The sequence below is a fragment of the Procambarus clarkii genome, chromosome 12 (genome assembly GCF_040958095.1).
Source record: "Procambarus clarkii isolate CNS0578487 chromosome 12, FALCON_Pclarkii_2.0, whole genome shotgun sequence".
In the NCBI taxonomy this organism is placed as follows: Eukaryota; Metazoa; Arthropoda; class Malacostraca; order Decapoda; family Cambaridae; genus Procambarus; species Procambarus clarkii.
Genome location: NC_091161.1, coordinates 3,157,510 through 3,170,804, shown reverse-complemented (window position 1 = coordinate 3,170,804; position 13,295 = coordinate 3,157,510). Strand labels below are relative to the sequence as shown.

Here is a 13,295-nt window from a genome sequence, read left to right as displayed (position 1 = left end):
TATGCTTACTCACCTAAATTTAACCTAATTTAAGAAAATTTCTACCAAACATACTCAAAATGTTTTGTTACATAGCTCAGCCAAAGACCATTTTACCCAAGTTAACTAAGATGGAGTCTCGGAGCAGAAGGGGGGTGAGGTGGGGGTGAGGCAGCGTCCCTGGTGACCTGGCTTAAGTCAGTGTTGCCGCCTCAAAAATCGAGCTGCTCTACTATCTACTAAATTCCTGGCTGAAAACCTACCTGATTATATACGTCTTCACTCCTTCCTTCCTTAAACATACAATTTAGGAGTGCACATAACCTATTCTTTAAAAGGGCAACGTCAAGATGGAACTTTACATACACAATTACAAATGACAACATTTTTAATCTCTACCTCTGAGCACTGAGGTGTTATGTCCTAGCCCGGCTAGAAAGTTCATTCTTTCAGTAACTAACGTGCGGGCGCGTTTATACAATCAAATTTATGAAGAATACATGATTATGAACAGTTTGGCTGTTACAGTGGCCTGTCTGGCTTCAGTCATGTTCTGTATTTCGGCTTTCCTAGAAGAGCAGTCCGGCGAGACCGTGGTGTGGGCGTCTCCACATAGACAAGTTGCAATTCAGCTTGGCAGTTCCTGTAGTGGGAAGCAAGCAGAAGAAGAGACTTCAGAGGCAGTCTCGACCACTGACGGATGTAACCGTTTCAGCGTTTATCTGCACTCGCTGTGGTTGGGATGCCATTCTTGGGTTGGACTTAACAGCCACAGCAGACATTGCCCCCAAGCAGACACCCATTGCACATTTCAATAACCCCACGGGATTGACGGATGTCTACTACATGGTTTCCTGCACAGATACTGCATCTCTGACCTGGCTGTTGCATTTCTGGACGTAGTGAGTGCATTGGTAACACCTGAAGCATTGACATAGGCGGCAGTATCGTTCCCTGGGGATCTGATGGAGTGTGCAGGCCACGCCAAAACATTTAAGGTCGTTGTCAGCCGCGAGAGTGGCCTCTGCTGGAGACTTGAGGGTGGATCTCAGGTTTCCATCCTGCTGGATGAGGTTTGCTGAAACAGCAGTCAATGACTGGTTCTGAAGGTTGGTGCTGTGGATGATATAGGCTATCGTTCTTTCTGCGATAAGAACGCTCACTCGGTAGACGATGTGCTTCTTACCGCCTCATAGTGGTGGGGTGGCACAAGGATCAGATTTTCTGGTTCTAATGCCTCGATTGTTGTGGGATTGAACAGGCCTTGGAGTGTTGCAGCACTGATGAACAGAATCTGGAGTTCCTTTTCCTCCATGATTACGTCGATGAAAACATCAGAGTTTGCCGTCAAGAGGACCAGAATCTCGGCCTTGGTGAAGGTTCCTAGGAACCAAACCTTGATTCAGTGGAACATGGTGCTATTTAACTGGCACCAGGAGTGAAGGAACCCTCTTCATCGGGTCAGTGCTGTGGTGTTTGTGTGTTACTGAGGAAGTCTTGGTTGTAGGGTTGATGTAAAGTCATGACTTGGTTACTGACTTTAATACTTAATATGATTACATGACTAGTAGCTACCAAGCTTGGCTGGCGTCCTGTACGCTCTCCTGTTTACCTTCACCCTCTCTCTGGCGTCCCAGCCGCCGCACATAGAAAACGGATGGTACCATTTTCTGTGAACATGACATCCCTCCTTTTCTTTAAAAAGAATGAATACAGGATGTCTACCATGCTTGTAGCACAAAGCAAAGTTATTGACACAAAGTTAGTTATTACCATATCAAGAGATACTGCATACATTTAACATTAATTAAGCACACAAAGAATTTAAACAACTTAATCTTTTCCACAAAGGATTTCAATGTTAAAAATACATATGCAATGTTAAACAAACATGAAAGAAACTGTAATACAAAGTTACAAAATATTGAATGAGATAACTGCATTATTCAAACAATATTAAATTTAGTTCAGCATGACAAGTAAATATTTTGCATTACATAGGAACACAATTAATCATCAAATCGTGTAGGGCGTTTAACATGACGTTTAGGACGAGAGTCCTTAAATGCAATAACATCCCTTGATGAATTGTTTGTCGGGTTATAACTATTTTTTTCTTTTTCTTTTGCACGACTTTGCACTTCATCATTTTCTACACTAGTTGGAATCACTTTGAAATAAGCCATATTACGTGTTATACTATGATCTCTATTACTAGCTGTTACCATAGTTCCTTTTACACTAATCACTTTATATGGTTTTGTATCATACGGCATATCGAACTTTCCCTCTTTTTTCTTTTTAACGAGAACAGTGTCTCCAACCTTTATGAACTGTTCCTTTGCACGTTGATCATGAGCAATTTTCATTTTGCCCTTGGCTAGTGCATCCTTCTGAGCGAGACGTTTATCCGTTACCTCGGCTGGCATGACGGGTAGTGCGATTCTCATAGGACGTCCAAATAAAAGTTCGCCAGGCGACTTGCCCAGTGTTCCATGTGGTGTTGCACGGTAGTTCCTGAGAAAAGCATACATAGCTTGTTTCCAGGATCGTCCTTCGGCATGAGCACAGCGTACCGCTTTCATGAGAGGTTGCATGAATCTCTCAACTTCTCCATTTGCTTGAGGATGTAGTGGCATCACACGGCGGTGTTTGAATCCAATATGCTCAGAAAAGTTGACGAAGTCTTGTCCATTGAATGGCGGTCCATTGTCTGTCTTGACAACTTCAGGAATGCCAAAGTTTGAAAAGATCTTGTCGAGTTTCGGGATGACGGCCTTTGCAGATGTGGAATTGATGATTTCTACTTCTGGATAACGTGAGTGATCATCAATGACTACCATCAAGTACTCTCCAGTTGGTAGTGGTCCGCAGAAGTCCATCGATACTTCCGTCCATGGTGCAGCAGGTAGTGGTGAAGGTTGTAGAGGTGTTGGTCTTGAAGTATCCACTGCAGCTTGGCAAGGGACACAGGCATCATGCATATCCTTTGCTTGACGATCAATGCCAGGAAACCACACCTTTTCTCGTAGCAGCTGTTTCGTCCTAACAAGACCTTGGTGTCCTTGATGTGCAAGCTTCAGAGCACGTTGCTGGAGAACAGCTGGAATCACGATACGAGTACCTCGCAGCACAGTGTCGCGTTGTTGCGTAACACTTAATTCTGTCTGGATGCGTTCAAGTGCTTTGAATGCATCTTGGTCAACTCCTGAGGGTGGGATGCGTGGAAACTTTTTCTTAGTCAATGCATCCACTGTTGCTTGCAGAGTTGGGTCCTCCAGGGTTGCAGTACGGATTTCATCAAGAGTGAGAGCCTTAGGGACTGCATCACAGGTTACAGAGTGTACATATTCCTCGGCAACTTGCTGATGCTTGGTGATGGTGAAACTGTTTGCAGGATGTCGACTGATGTAATCAGCGGGATTGCCTGCACCCGGCTTGTATTTCACCGTAAAGTTGTATGGTTGCAGACGAAGAGCCCATCTCTCAATGCGAGCTGGTGGTTTGGACTTTGGATTATTGAAGATGGTCTCCAACGGTTTGTGGTCAGTGACCATCGTGGTGAAGGGCGCACCAAGCAGATACACATTGAAGTGTTCACAGCCCCATACAAGAGCAAGAGCTTCCTTCTCTGTCTGACTGTATCGTTGCTCAACATCTGTGAGAGAACGGCTGGCGTAGGCAATTACTACTCTGGAATCTGGTTGACCAGGTTTGTGTTGGGCTAAAACAGCACCTAATCCAACAGGACTAGCATCCACCGTTAACTCAGTGTCCATTGATGGATCAAAGTATGCAGCAGTCGCATTCTCTACTAGTGCATCTTTCACAGCATCAAATGCATTTTGCTCGATATCGCTCCAGTACCATGATGCATTTTTCTTCAGGAGCTCACGTAGAGGCTTCGTAATGGTAGCAAAATCTGGAATGAAGCGAGAACAGTAGTTTGCCATTCCCAGAAAACTATGTACTTCAGTGGACGTTGAAGGAGGTGCAGCATTCTTGATATCTGCAACTTTCTTAGGATCTGGAGACAGACCTTTGTCACTAAGTACATGTCCAAAGAATTCAATTTTATGTTGATTGAACTCACACTTTGCTCGGCTTAACGTCAGATTCTTTTCTCGTAAGCGTTGCAATGTTGCACGAAGAGCTTTGTCGTGTTCAGCTTGGGTACGGCCATAAACAATGATGTCATCAGACATGTTGTCAGCATTAGGTATGTCTTGCAAAACCTGGCTGATGATGTGCTGGAATACCTCGGCAGCACTGTTGATACCAAAACTCAGGCGCTTGTACCTATACAGACCTCGATGTGTCGTAAACGTTGTGATGAATCGACTCTCCTCATCAAGTTCAAGCTGATGATAGCCCTTGTTTAAATCTAACTTGCTGAATACAGTTGCACCATTCAAGCGGTAGATCATATCATCTACAGTCGGTGTAGGATGGCGTTCACGCATTATTGCCTTGTTGGGAACACGCATGTCCACACAAATGCGTATCTCATCTGGATTCTTCGGCTTTGGTGGAGTGACAATTGGGCTTACCCATGGTGTTGGGCCTGTTACTGGTTCAATGATATCTAGTTCTATCAGCCTATCCAGTTCGGCATCGACTTTCTTGCGAGTATGGAATGGTTGTCGGCGATGTGGTTGGGCAACTGGAATTACATCTGGGTTGATATGCAGATGTACTTTGCTATCAGTATAACAACCTATGGATTTAAATCGATCAGAGAATTCAGCAACAATACCATCAACATTGTTTGCAGATTCCACTGCTACAGCATTAGAAAGCTGAAGTAGCCCCAATTTGGTTGAAGTCTTGTAACTGAGTAAAGACTCCTTTGCATTCCTAACAACATGGAATGTAGTAATGAGCATTGCATTCTTTGACTTAATCTCTGCAGTTAAAGTTCCAATCACTGGCAAGGCTAACTTCGAAGCATAGGCAGTGGCTTTACCATTGTATTTTTCTAGCTTTGGGAACTGTTTTCTAAATTTTTCATAGTGGCACTCAGCAATGGTATCAATGTTTGATCCAGTGTCAATGAGAACCTTGAGACAAATACCAGCAATGTATACACATGTCTCTGGGTTGTTTGGAAGATCATTCCATTCTGTGATTGCTTGTACTCCATAAGTATAATCACATTCACTGTCATCTGAGACTGGTTGTAATGAAATGTTGTCTTGTACATTGTTAACATTCTTGATTTGAGGTGCAATATTGTGTTTACCACCTCGACCCCTATGACCTGATCCTCGTACAGTGCTTTTATTCATTGACTGTGGTTTCTTTAGTGCAGAACGACACATAGCACCAAAATGACCTAGTTTTCCACACTCATAGCACTTCTTACCTTGAGCAGGACAAACATTATCTTGGTGTGGGTAGTCTCCTCCACAATTGTAACATTTATTGTTGACACCCTCTGATGTGGGTCGTTGTGACTGCTTGAGCCTTGTTCCTTGACCCCAGTTGTGACGTGGTTCTCGGCTAAATTTACTGTTAGGTTTGCCATGATATCTTCTTTGATCACGGTGTCCTCCCTGAACCTTACGTACCTCATCACTGTTAGTAACAGTGGCAGAACCGTTATTGGCACTGCACTCCATGACACGAGCATCACGTGCAGCATCTTCCATTCGACGAGCAATATCCAGTATCTTGGTAAGAGAACTTTCATCATCAACAAGTTCTAGAGCTCTTCGACGGAGACGTGTAGATGTGCATGTTTCAATTATTTGCTGTTTGATTTCTTTGTCAACATCAGCAAACTCACAATGGGCTGCTAAACCCTGCAGACGTGTGTGGTATTGATCCACAGTTTCATTAGAGAGTTGTTTTGCTCTCCTAAAATGCATAATTTCCATTGCAGTATTTTGCCTTGGTTTAAAATGCTCTGTTAGTTTGGCTTTGGCAGTGTCATAATCTTTGGCACCACCAGTGTCTTTCAGTGTGTCAAAGATGTCACAAACTCTATCACCTGCATAATGAAGTAGAAAGGCACGCTTTCTTTCAGCACTTTTGATGTCAGAAACTATCAACAAATTTTCAAACCTTTTAAGCCATTTGACCCACCTCTGTGACAGGTTTGTCTGGTCACAGTCAGGATCAAATGCAGGAAACTGAGGTATATTTGCCATTTTTACTGAATAAATGTAACTTATCACTTAAATGTTCCTCAGAATATTAAACACTTACTGCACTGTATATGTTAGTCAAGAATTCACTGTAATTACTTTAATTTTGCAAAGCACACAAGCATTTTAATGCAAAAGTTCACAACAGTGCACAATATAGCAGCAACTGACTTCTTACCTAGCCCTTGTGTACATGTGTTGTTCCTACTCACAGCAGCAGCACAGCAGTTGGCACAGCAGTTGGTACAGCAGCAGTTGGTACAGCAGTTGGTACAACAGTTGGTGCAGCAGTTGGTGCAGCAGTTGGTACAGCAGTCAATTCAGTGTGATGAATTTTGTAGCACGAAGCGTCGTTTCGTAACCAAAACACCAGGTTTTGTACACATCAATGCGTCGTTTCGTACACAACGTCGGCAGATTCCTCAGTACAGTTTCTTCAGCACAGCTTGGGTAGCACACAGCTTGGGTAGCACACAGCATTAGTTAGCACACAGCATCGTTTAGCACACAGCATTGGTTAGCACACAGCATCGGTTAGCATACAGCATCGGGTATGGCGCTCACAGCTTCTCTTCCTCCTCCAGGCAGCATGCTTCTCCCTTGTGTTTGAAACTGAACAAATACCTGCGGTCACAGATCATCCTCGTCGCCAATGTGGTGTTTGTGTGTTACTGAGGAAGTCTTGGTTGTAGGGTTGATGTAAAGTCATGACTTGGTTACTGACTTTAATACTTAATATGATTACATGACTAGTAGCTACCAAGCTTGGCTGGCGTCCTGTACGCTCTCCTGTTTACCTTCACCCTCTCTCTGGCGTCCCAGCCGCCGCACATAGAAAACGGATGGTACCATTTTCTGTGAACATGACAAGTGCCGATGGAGGATAGCTTTCTATCTGGATAGTGCTCTGATCGCCAATTCACATTACTGAAGAAGGCCTTCCGTCTCCTCCCGGTATAAAACGTCAGGATGGGAGTGGGGCTGACATTCTAAGAGTGAAGCGCTGTTGTTGTAGTTGTTACAGATTCAGCTACTGGGAACAAAAAGTTCCAAGTAGCCTGGCTATGGTGAGCCCGTAGTGGACTTACCTGGCACAGGAGCGGGGCTGAAACTTTTTTCGAGCAAGTTGTGGAGGCGAGAGTGTGAAGCGCTTCGTGAGAAGTTATATATAACTGACCGCCCCCCCCCCCCCACACCTTATTTCGTCGCCTTGCTTTAATGTAGTCAGGTGAAGATTGTGGGAACCGACCTGTGAGATTTATATTTATTTAATTTATATGAATTTATATTTACGTTAATTTGTATACTTCGATAGCAATTTGTATAATGATAAGTGGACTGTATTTCTGCAATAATCTCATAATCTCACAAATCGATCCTCTACACATTAGGGGGGGTTTATATTACACATATGCAGCCAATCAAATTACAGTAATAGCTACATACATTGATGAGGTTCCTTCTCTTATAGTACAGCAGGTTAGTCCACCAGGTATAACTAGAGTGTAGACACCAAATTATCCTCTTTGAGGTAGCTTCTATCACCCAGTAACTGGTGCACATAATCTTGCATCCTCGTCTTGACCTGTCAAAAGTGCGCTAGCTGTGAAGCCAGAATCCTATATATGACAAGCTATATCAGAGAAAACACTATACAGTACATGGAACATTAAAGACCTGGCTTAATTACCTTTAGTATGAGGCGATTTCGCGTTCTAACCGGCTAACCCTATATCCTGACATTAATGGCCATAAATGAATGATAAACGGGTTTCGGATAGACACTTAACTTGTATTTGTAGACAGCGTGTTGACAATGGTACACCTTTGGGTTCCATAACACTACGTCCAAGTAAATTTAACAGGAGCCGAATTTGCTCCCGTGTGAGCCTCTGGTCTCAATAAACAATGGCTGCCCTCCTCCTCACTCTGACGCCTGGCTTACATTGTCCACATTTCAGAAAGTGATAGAAGGGTCACATTTACTCTACTTTAATATTGATAATTAAGTTAATTTATATAAGATGTTTTTATGATGGTAAAGTCCAAAGACTAATGTATTTAAGAACAATTCCCAGCAGAATAGCTGGTGAATTATAATAGTATGTGGTGATGATATCCCGTTTTCTATAGACGGTAATTCCACTACAAGTTACGTTTTCTATGGGTAACTTGTTGGTAATACAGCTATTATCTGTATGTATGATATATTAAATGCTGTCGGATTTTCCGACAAAGATCGACAAATCACGAGCCTGTACAGGCGATGAGTCACAATAACGTGGCTTATGCTGACCAGACCACACACTAGAAAGTGAAGGCACGCCGACGTTTCGGTCTGTCCTGGACCATTCTCAAGTAGATTGTGTTGAGGAAGTCGACTGCCTTCCTCGCTAAGTAGGTAGTTATAATTTGTAACTACAATATATAAATATAGGTCTAGTTTGTACAGGTCACTGCTAACATTAAAAATATTAGGACATAGGTTAATTTGGGCTGACTTAATTAAATTGCGTTCATCATTACCCCTGCACTTAGCAATATGTTTTGGCTCTCTCTAATTAATATTATGACTATATAAACTGGCATATATCTTATCTTGAGACAATTTTGGGGCTTAGCGTCCTTGCGGACCAGTCCTCGACCAGGCCTCATTGTTTTATACACCCCACCAGGAAGCAGCCCGTAGCAGCTGTCTAACTCCCAGGTACCTATTTACTGCTAGGTGAACAGATACATCAGGGCGAAGGAAACTCTGCCCATTTGTTTCCGCCTCCACCGACGATCGAACCCGGATCCTCGGAACTACGAATCCGAAGCGCTGTCCATTCAGCTGTCTGGCGTCCTTACATCCACTTATTCACGAGCCATTTATCAGCTTACAAATTCTTCACATACTGTCAATGTCTCACTCCATTTCACTATTTTAAGTACATTCACATTTCTTGATCTATATTTTTCATAGATTTCACAAGCTAATCATAAAACCTTAAAATTACTATATACTCGCGTATTTTCATCATAGATACTATTGCTAACTATAGTCCCTTGAACAAGATGGCAAGAGAGGCAGCCAAATAATAAACTCTCATAGCTGATGGAACAAGTTCTAGTTGAGTGAGTAAGGGGGTGTATGAAACCACCCCCGTCGATGACCTATTTGACCAAGTTATGTGGATATAAAAAAATCCATGGATTAATACATGTAGCTTCACATCTGGGGAAGAGAGATGGTATCTCTAAATCATTATCAATTAACATGGGGTCAAAGTAATTCTTAGTATACAACAGAACAACTGCCGGCCAAGCAATATTAATATGAAATATTGTTGCATCTTTGGTGAAGCAACTTTTGCTTTGGTCACAGACAATAAAACAGCTTCAAATATCTGAAGCAATTCCCATTGAGTAAAACAATCTTCCTAACATCTAATGGGAAGAAAGGAAGTAGAGCGATAAGGAGATGGCTGAGGAGTCTTGCTGGGGGTCGGTGGAGGATATCTTGTGACTAAAATCTGGATGATGCGGTTCAACTCACCAACCATCAAAGCAAACAATTGCATTTGGCAATCATTGGAGTTGAGCACTGGATCAGCCTCGTTGGCACTGATGATGCCAAATGGCTACCCTTCCCAGGTAGCTCATCATGCGCAGTTTTGCTGTGGCGCGCTTAATATTATCTATGATTTAATTAATATCCCGGTTTATAGGAACTAAAGATTATCAGGAATTAGAGAATTAATTTGTCTTATTTGACAATATTCAAATTCTCATTTCATAATAATTAAATGAACGTTGTTCAATATGAGAGAGTGCTGGATATATATTCAGTAGTATGTGAATGCGCTGGAATAGCAATTGGTATTTGCAAGAATTATTACCAGCTAATAAACAATACTATATAAACGAAAATAAATGTATTATCTGCTTTAGTTCACGAAGTATATTCATGCAAGAGTGATATTAAATAATACTCATTAAAGAATGTGAAATTAGGAGAATTTAATATAATTCTTATTAATGTAAATATTTTCCCTTTCGTCATGTGATCTGATGCAACACTTTACTAGAATTTCTGGGGAAATGAGGCGTTATTATGAGTTAGGTTAATCATGTTATTTTCACTACTCTACTACTTAATAGTGTTAGTAAAATTATATTACACATTACAAGAATAGTTTCTGAAGGTACTGAATATTAGTAATAAAGTGTTGAATATTTCCAACACTACTATCATACTCCCCAAAGCTAAACCGGAAATTAGAAATTCAATTGCGTTACTCTAAACAGCGAGCTAAACTTTCTCTAGTTCTTGAGCACTTGAATATGAATCTAATGGTTAAAAAATAATATGATTAAGCCCATTTTAATCAGAAACTCATCCCCGTCTTCAGCAGAGTGAGTGAGTGAGTGAGGTTTGTTTTCGATCCCTTGTACCAATTGGGTGTGAAACTTTAACAAACTAGTAAATCTTTGAGTTCACACTTATATACATTGTGTGATTACAATGGGCCCAACAATCCAATGCATTGCATTTACATGCTTACAATGCATAGCATTTGCATTGCAGTGTTGCATCCTCAACGGTGCTGTTATCGGCCTCAGTGTAGCATTCTTCCATTAAATGTTCCTGCCGAGACTGAAGCAGGTGCTGGGGCTTTTCCTGGATGAGAAACAGGGGCCAGTGTCATCGTTGGTGCTGCCCATCCTCACCAACTGCCTGTCCACCTAACCTACCAGCGGACCCTTAACTTACTGTTTTGGAAAAAAAAATCCAAAATATATTTTAATTTTTTTTTTTCATTTTCAAGTTAAGTCCATATTTGTCCATACGGGCAAACGGCCAAGTCAGCGGTAATTTGTAAGAGAACAGGTTGGGCCATCTTCAACACATTATGGGTCTTGCCACTCTTCATGCTCTCCAGGATCATTAACACGATATGGTTTCAAGGCACAGCTGATAATGTATATCGCCAGCGCCAAGGACGTCCCCACCTGATCAGCAGCATCAGTAAACTTGTAGCCAATATTCTCATCTCCATCTCAGTTTCTTTTTCTCATACAGGCTAGCTTGATGAAGCTGGTGCCTCTGGTGGGTGTAGATTTGATCCTGGACAGTATTCACCTGTGTATGCTTAATGCACTATGCCTTTGAGTACAGATGGTTCAACATGGGTTGGGAACTAATCAAGAGATTAAGTTTCATCGAAGAGAACTGGCTGTACTTCATGGGGTTTGGCCTTCCCCTTGCACGAATCACAATGCATCAATCTTCAATGTACATTAGTGGATGTCTCTTTGCTGTGTCACTTTGTTTTCATCATCAGTGCCAACGAGGCTGATCCAGTGTTCAAAACCAATGGTTGCCAAATACATTTGTTTTCTTTGGTGGTTGTTGTGTCCAACCGCATCATCCAGACTCTAGTCACAAGATATCCTCTACCGACCCCCAGCAAGACTCCTCAGCCATCTCCGAGATGGCTGAGGAGATTCTGTTCCTCTTGACGGCAAACTCTGATGTTTTCATCGACGTAATCAAGGAGAAAAATGAACTCCAGATTCTGTTCAGCAGTGCTGCAACACTCCAAGGCCTGTTCAGTCCCACAACAATCGAGGCATTAGAACCAGAAAACCTGATCCTCGTGCCACCCTACCACTATGAGGCGGTAAGAAGCACATCGTCTACCGAGTGAGCGTTCTTATCGCAGAAAGAACGATAGCCTATATCATCCACATCATCAACCTTCAGAACCAGTCATTGACTGCTGTTTCAGCAAACCTCATCCAGCAGGATGGAAACCTGAGACCCACCCTCAAGTCTCCAGTAGAGGCCACTCTCGCGGCTGACAACGGCCTCAAATGTTTAGGCGTGGCCTGCACACCCCATCAGATCTCCGGGCAACGTTACTGCCGCCTATGTCAATGCTTCAGGTGTTACCAACGCACTCACTACGTCCAGAAATGCAACAGCCAGGTCAGAGATGCAGTATCTGTGCAGGAAACCATGTAGTAGATATCCGTCAATCCCGTGGGGTTATTGAAATGTGCCCAGGGTGTCTGCTTGGGGGCAATGTCTGCTGTGGCTGTTAAGTCCAACCCAAGAACGGCATCCCAACCACAGCGAGTGTAGATAGACGCTGAAACGGTTGCGTGCGTCAGTGGTCGAGACTTCCTCTGAAGTCTCCTCTTCTGCCTGCTTCCCACTACAGGAACTGCCAAGCTGAATTGCAACGTTGTCTCCTATGTGGAGACGCCAGCACCACCGTCTCGCAGGACTGTTCTTCAAGGAAAGCAGAAATACAGAACATGACTGAAGCCAGACAGGCCACTGTAACAGCCAAACTGTTCATAATCATGTATTCTTCATAAATTTGATTGTATAAACGCGCCAGCATGTTAGTTACTGAAAGAATGAACTTTCTAGCGGGGCTAGGACATAACACCTCAGTGCTAAGGGGAAGAGATTAAAAATGTTGTCATTTGTAATTTTGTATGTAAAGTTCCATCTTGACGTTGCCCTTTTAAAGAATAGGTTATGTGCACTCCTAAATTGTATGTTTAAGGAAGGAAGGAGTGAAGACGTATATAATCAGGTAGGTTTTCAGCCAGGAATTTAGTAGATAGCAGAGCGGCTCGATTTTTGAGGCGGCAACACTGACTTAAGCCAGGTCACCAGGGACGCACCCTCACCCCCCTTCTACTCCGAGACTCCATCTTATTTAATTTGCCATGTGAAAGGGTATTACTTAATTTTGAGAGTATTGTATATTGAAGACTTGATCCAAGCTATTCACAGAGAAAGGAACTATGTAGTAGTTCTTTCTAAAGTGACGAGGATTCTTGGACAAGTGCAGATGACTTATTTAGGTTAAGGGAACTAGTGTCTGGTAGACGCATGACACTCGCGGCTCAGCAGCAGCCTCAGTGGTGGTAAATGGCTACTGACCAACTTGTTTGATAGTTCATTTCAATTTGGGATATTCATGTTATTACTCAGTAGGGTAATTGATAGTAATTTACATACATAATTTAACAAGGGTACTATCATTTGGGAATAGGGATTCAGTCACCTTTAGTGTTTAGTGACCCAGGGCATCAGAGTCTAGCTAAGATAATTATCGTTGAAAATTAGTTTAACAACCAGCCAGGGGTCAGCTTGCTTGCTGG

The 13,295-nt window shown here is 42.5% G+C and overlaps 1 pseudogene; it reads left to right on the top strand.

The window, feature by feature from the left end:
* The first annotated feature begins 10,676 nt into the window (after nt 1-10,676).
* LOC138364180 (etoposide-induced protein 2.4 homolog pseudogene) lies at nt 10,677-11,633 on the top strand (annotated as a pseudogene).
* Nucleotides 11,634-13,295: the final 1,662 nt, after the last annotated feature.